The 6,973-nt window shown below is 45.6% G+C and overlaps 1 pseudogene; it reads right to left on the bottom strand.

The window, feature by feature from the left end:
- Positions 1-313: 313 nt before the first annotated feature.
- On the bottom strand, positions 314-6,042 carry LOC149355263 (uncharacterized; annotated as a pseudogene).
- Between the last annotated feature and the right edge of the window lie 931 nt (positions 6,043-6,973).

The following is a 6,973-nucleotide window of genomic DNA, read 5'->3' on the forward strand; positions in this document are numbered from 1 at the left end:
AACCATACCAAACCAAAAAATCAAGGATTATGAGAACAGCACACATGAGAACTCGCATCAGATTTTGGAATAGGAAGACTTCAGTATAAGGCCACTGTCAGGGGCACTATGCACCATACTTTTACTGAATTATTCATGAGCATCAATCGTGTGGTGCAAATTCCTTCTCAAAATGCATGCATTTCCAGCTCGCAGCACAAACCTGACATCACAAGCAAGTGCACAGTGTCACGTGCGGTACATGACACACCCCTCAAAATCAAGTGTGTTATCTAGAATAGACATGTTGCATTTGATCTTACGAAAAATGTCCTCAGTGCAATTTTGCACTTCGAACATTTTCTAGCACATTACTCCGAAGGGAGTGGGGCCTTATTTTTGGCCTCTTGGAACAGGGTTGACCTGGTGGGCGTCCAGCTGGCGCCCTTTTGCAGCCCCTTGTCAACCCCGGCCGGCGTCTCGCAATACTTGTAGGCTGCACCCGGATTTGACGTCCCCGGTGCCTCCGTGCTGCTGCGGTTGCCTTGAAGGCAAGCATAAGCCCAGCTGCATCATTTCCATTGGGCACGCGGTCCAGCTCATGCCCAAGACACCGCAGGATTTCTAGATATGCAGGGTTGTGCTCATTCATGGCATGCAGGCGGCGCAGCTGGGACTCCAAGCTCCGGTACGCATCTTCTCTTTCCTGCATGAAAGGTTGTGAAACTGAATGACTAGATTCTGTCCACTTTGAGTGTTTCGAATGTCCAAAGCTCTGTAGCTATCATCTACCCTCTGATGGAAGTTCTAGTTGCAGGCTGGGCTGCAGCAGCTGAGGATTGCCATGTTGGTTTTCTTTCTTTTTATATATTAGCATTCTCATTATTTGCATGCACACTTCTTTGAAATTAGCCGCCGCGGTGGCTCAGTGGTTATGGCATTCGGCTGCTGACCCAAAAGACGTTGGTTCAATTCCGGCTGCAGCAGTCGAATTTCGATGGAGGCGAAATTCTAAGAGGCCCGTCTACTGTGTGATGTCAGTGCACGTTACAGAACCCCAGGTGGTCGAAATATTCGGAGCCCTTCACTATGATGTCCCTCATAGCCTGAGTTGATTCGGGACATTAAATCCTCATAAACTAAACTAAACATGTCTGAAATTGCTACAAGTAGCCAATTATGACTGTGGCACCCTATTGTTATCCTAGCAGTAAGCTCTGAGCTGAATCAGATTGTCCATTTGCTGGACATGAAACTTCACTGTAGCACGGCATACCTCTTCATGCATATGCGGTAAAAACCTGGTCAGCGGAACAATCTGAGTTTAACATTCTTCATATATAGATCCGTTGCAAATGTTCCCAGCATTTACAGACAAAACTGTGGCTTATTTATTCATTCTTGCCTGGTATAGCCTTTCATCTGAATGGAAAGCTGCAGACTTGAATGTGCAACTAACATTGGCAAGGGAATATGTATCGCAGAGAATTCTAGAATTTGTATTTCTACACTTGTGTTACTTTCAGCATGAACTCTAAAAAGTGTCTTTTCTGCATGTTTGCAAAGATCAACCAGAAAAAATGTTTGTTGTCTTTACTTGCACTGGCATTGCTGAGGAAAGAAGGATTTAGGATGAGAAGGAACTTTACAGGGAATATGCACCTGGGCAAGCTGGGGTTGATCACAGTCTTGCACAGTAGGTGACAGCTGTCTTGATGTGGAGGGCTGGCAGTCGTCTAGCATGTGGCTTGCTTCACAAGCCTGTGGGTTTTCGTAACTGCAGCTTGCCTGGTCGGGCTCTTCTTGAGGCTGCTCTCCTTCCAGGAAGGGCATAAAGAAATCCCGAGGGGGGCACTTGTTGCCTAAGGCCAGCTTGCCCAATTGATGCCTGTCTCCTGTGTTCAGGGGCGGCGCATTGGGAAACAATCCCCCAAAAGTTTCATGGACAAGCGCCTGGTGCTTGCAAAAAGCACCTTGTTTTCCTGCTGCGCAGCTGCACATTCCAAAATCTGCTGACACTTCATATATTGTGTCTTGGCGTGTGGCACTGGGCACTGCATAGAGGTTGTGGCCTGTTAGTCGTATGGTGTCAGCAGCTCCTGACGGCATCCGGGAAAGGAGCCGTTTGTAAGCCAGGTGATGATTGGCAACACGGCTGTTAGCATGGCGGAGGATGCGGCTCTAAGTATCTCTCCCACACCACGGCCACTGCATCCACTAGTGCAACGGCGCTGAAGGCCTCTGCTCTGCTGAGCACGATGTCTTTGAGGATACGGATGGTGGCCTCAGAGAAATTATTTGTGTTGTGCCCCCGTGTGGTGATGTTTGCACGGAAAAGGAGCACCCACTCCTCCTCCCTTTCGAGGAATGCCTTCACCCGTTCTATGTAGCCCTGGTGGGATTCAGACCCAAGCCTGGCTTTCGCAGCTTCCAGCTTCTCTTCTGTGTCAGCATACATGACCTGTAGTTGTAGTTTGGAATCCTTCAGTGAGAAATGTGCCAGTGCCTTTCACATACACATATGCACGTTTACGCTGTGCCTGTAATTTCGCAGTCCCCCTCATTAAAAAAGAACTATGTTTGGACAATACTTGCCTCCAGGAATGCTGCCAACAATGCTGCCAACATGGTTGTGGGCAGCTGTCAGCCAGCGCCACTCTGCCTGGGCCACATGAAAATGGCACAGAAGCTGCCTGGCTGTAGGCCATGTTTCCTGCAGTGCAGCCTTCTCTGCACTGGAGTTGTCTGTCATAAATACGTGTGGTGCCTGCAGCGAGAAGAATAGCCGATTTCAGCACGCCTATCAAGCCAAGAACAATTGATAGCTTTTAGTGTTTGTTCTTCACGTGACCTGCAAGGATTCATTCTTGGATCTTTGTTTTTGATTAACAATATTGTGGCTAGCTTTCTTCTAGAAATCTGACTTTACATCATCTGTTGCCAAACATATCCACATAGTGTGAATCCTGGTGGGTATCCGCTACTTTCAGAGGACTGTTGTAATGAGGATCGCGGACAAGAAAATTCTGCCGCAGTTTAAAGCAGTTCAAATAATATCACTATGCAGAAGTGACAGCGTATGCATACTCTGGACTCTGGCTTACTAGTAGGGGTTAGACTTTTCAGTTGAAACCTAAAAAAAAAATTAAGAAAAAGGTCAGTATCCATGGCATGGATGCTATGGCTAGCTTGCTGTTAAGTAGAAATAACCCAATCCGCTTGTCGATGGAACTGCATAACCAGGCCTGGGGTTAGGTCCGATATCGGTGACCAGAACCGACAGTGCACTTCCTCACCAGAGCAGGATTTGGCCGCCCTGGTGTAGTACTTGGTCAAAACCTCCTGTATGAATACACTAGTTAACCCTCAGTCTACAGCGGCAGCTTAGCAACTGACCAAGGCAGCTGTCAGGCCTGTGACACAACAGAGGGTGCCAAGAATCTCTTGCTCTGGACAAGCCGCCGCTGGAAACAGCCTGGTGATGCTTAACTCGAGCCTTATCCAGTGAGGTTAGTCTTGCAAAGCTGTTTGAGGAACTAGCAGGCATTAAAATGGGATGTCGTGGGGCTTAGCGAGGTTAGGACAGATGAGGCATATACAGTCCTAAAAGGTGGGCAAATACTATGCTATCGTGGATTAGGGGAGATAGCAGAACTAGGTGTGGAGTTCCTTATTAGTCAGAATATAGCTGGCAACATAGAGGAATTTATAGTATTAACAAGAGGGTGGCAGCTATCGTAAATAACCTTAAGTACTAACTGAAGGTGGTACAAACGTATGCGCCCGCATTTAGCCATGATGACCAGATCACTGAAAGCTGCTATGAAGACGAGGAATCTGCAGAGAACGAAATAAAAACACTGCAGTGTACTGATAGCCGACTTCAATGCTAAGGTAGGAAAGGAGACCAGGCAGTAGGCGACTATGGTATAGGTTCTGGGAATATCGGGGGGAGTTACGAGTAGAGTTCGCAGAGAGGAATAATTTACGGATCATATTCCTTCTGAAATGAAATAGACTTCATACTGTGCGCTCATCCTGGTATCGTGCAGGATGTGGAAGTTCTCGGAAAGGTGCGTTGTAGTGGCCACAGGATGCTAAGGTCTCGATTTAGCCTATGCTTGAAGAAGGGATGGGAAAAAACAGTGAGACTGAAGCCCATTAACGCGTTAGCGTTCAGAGGGAAAGTAAAGGTCTCACTGCAGAACAGATATATAACCAAGGGCGACGACCTTAATGTTCAGGCATTGGACGATAGTCTCACATCTATCATTGCGTAGTGTTCAGTAGAAGTAGAAGGTAGGATGGTAGACGGCATACTGCCAAGCTCTCTGAGGAGACGGAATATTTGATTAAGAAACGCTGAAGCATGAAAGCCTCTAACCCCAGGTACGGAATAGAACTTACAGAGGTATCAGCTAATCAATAAGTGTAAGGTAACCGTCATAAGGAATTTTAATATGGAGAGAATTGTGTGCTCTGAAGAACGCAGGTAGCCAGTAATGTGAACATTTCAGCACTTTTGCTTTTATACTGTAGGCCCAAAAAGTTACGTGTGCTTTCTTTCTAGTGTGTACAAGAATTTTTTTACCTTTAGAGAAATGGCTGTTTGCATGTTTGTATGACCATTGCAATTTTACAGGAACTGATATCATTCCCTTTCGTGCCACAGACATGTTGGTGAACTGCAACATTCTGTTCCCCTCTATTCTTCACTCAACTTGAGCCGTAACTGCACCCTCACTGAGTGCATATGGCGAAGTTATGGGTTTTGTGTAGCACAGTGTTGAAATATCGCTCTTACATTTTTTATTATGGGGTGCTTTCGTGAAGAATATGGGAGCCTAGAATTGCATCTACAACCTCTTGCAATTCTTGGCAATCACATTTTATGGTGATGAAGTAATGGGGAAGGAAACATGAAGGCATATTTTCTTGAAGTTAGCTTCTGCAATGCACAAATTAAAGGCAGTGTTATTGTTTTTCCTACTTACGGCCTGACCTCCGAAGCAGAAAGGATGAGTGTCTTTTAAAAGTTGAAATGCAGCCACGTAGCCGTCTGTGCTTTGCTCATTGTGAAGTAGCACCGCTACTGGCACAGCACCAGCCATTGTTGCCACCAGCACCACCGTGACGGTGCATTTTGTGCTGTCGCAAGAGGCCGTGGACTCTATAAAGACTCTCTTGCAGCATCCAGTGCCTGGGCCCGCTTCATGATGGGGGTTGCAACTAGAGTAGCCCAGCAGGTGGTATTGTCACTCCGGCGCACCGTCACATCAGTGCCTGGAAATTGTGAGAAGCCAAGTGTACACTCACAAGAGATTTCAGGCACATTATACGTACTAAGAGTCTCATAATCTGGCTCTGTACACTGAAGAACGCCTGCACAGATCATGCTGTGTGATTGTCATAATACAAGGGTCCAAAATTTTACACAGGTACTGGCCTACATGAAATTGTTGTGGCAAGTTACAGTTACCCACAAGCACAATACTTTTGATAAAATAATGAGACACTATGTTTAGCTACATGCACCCCATAATGAGGGATGTTGTTGTAACAAGTTTTCTCATACCATTGGCTGCATAGAGGGGTGCCTTCTCCTCCAGCTTCAGTAGTGGATCCATTGTGGTACCGCCAAAGCACGCAGTCCTCCAGACATTGTGCCAGTGCTGCACGGTTCTTGCCAAAGGATTTAAGGCACCATTGGCCAACAGCACTGGTCCATTTTCCTCCAGGCACAGCTTACTTTCATGCAGCCTGCGTGCTTCGCTGACTGTCATCCCATCACTGAAGTATTGCAGGAATGTTTCCCGTGTAGTGCGGGTTCCTCGAAGAAGGCACAGGGCATCTGCTGACTGTGTGCTATGGGTATGCCTGCTATCAATTCTTATGATGGCAACCAAGGGCACATTCCTTCGCAAGTACTCATCGTTTCTCTTTGTGGCTTCGGTCAGCTTTTTTATCTTGATGCCAAGCCTAGCCATGCACGCGGCATTGCGCCGACTTGACACCTTGTTTCGCTTGTTGTGCTGGCAACGCCAAACCTTGTGGAAGACCATTCTGAAAACCACACAGATGAAACATTGAGCAGGAGTAGTAGCGTTACTACATGCTATTTAAATTAAATTATACTAGAACAGAATGGTTTTAAGAGCTGCAATGCAGGTTAAGCTGCAAAAATGCTGTGCAGTTTTTTGTTCACTTATCAGCAAACCTAACTGTCCTTCTGTCATGCAGGCTAACAGCACACTGCATGAAAAGAAGACTCCACATAAATAGTTCATGAAAATGCAAAGTCTACACAGGAGCAGGTGCGTGCTTTCTGAAGTGTGGATATCACTTATGAATGTTGACCAAAATTGACTGCTAAATTTGATTTACTGTTATTTGAGATGAGCTCTTGCAGTGAGTAGCTGTCTGACATTGATGCACATATTATTTCAATATTATTCTCCCCAGTCAGCCGGCAAAGGCCTACAAAATTATTAGGTAGATTTATATTGTCAACCAGCCTCTCATTATATGTGATCTTATCTGAAACTGCCATCTTAGTTCATTCAAACTTCTATTACCTCTGCATTTAAACACTACAGCTGCCTAGTGTTTACTTTAGCAGTTAATCATGCAACTTGTGAAAAGGTCAAGGTTTTGCAGAAGTTATACTTGTTAGTTTTTTTTGCTGAGTGATTTTAGAAGTGTTAATTTTACTCAAAGTGGAGTTGTCAGGTTGAGAGCACTGGCAAACATTTGGTCTCACAATTCGTTGCAGTGGAGTGAGTATTTCAACGTCAAGTTGATGCCGAGTCTCTCTCTCATTCTTGCCAGACAACTACACGAGTCTGGATGCCGTCGCCTCGCGCTTGTATACTTTACACTCCACTGCAACAAGTTATGAAACGAGGCATAGCTTATGTTTTATTCAGGTAACCAATAATCAATTTATACTTTTTTTAACGCGGCATGGACCTCGTGTCGGAGAAAATCCATGAAA

The sequence above is a fragment of the Amblyomma mixtum genome, chromosome 3 (genome assembly GCF_055824585.1).
Source record: "Amblyomma mixtum isolate Tamu chromosome 3, ASM5582458v1, whole genome shotgun sequence".
Lineage (NCBI taxonomy): Eukaryota > Metazoa > Arthropoda > Arachnida > Ixodida > Ixodidae > Amblyomma > Amblyomma mixtum.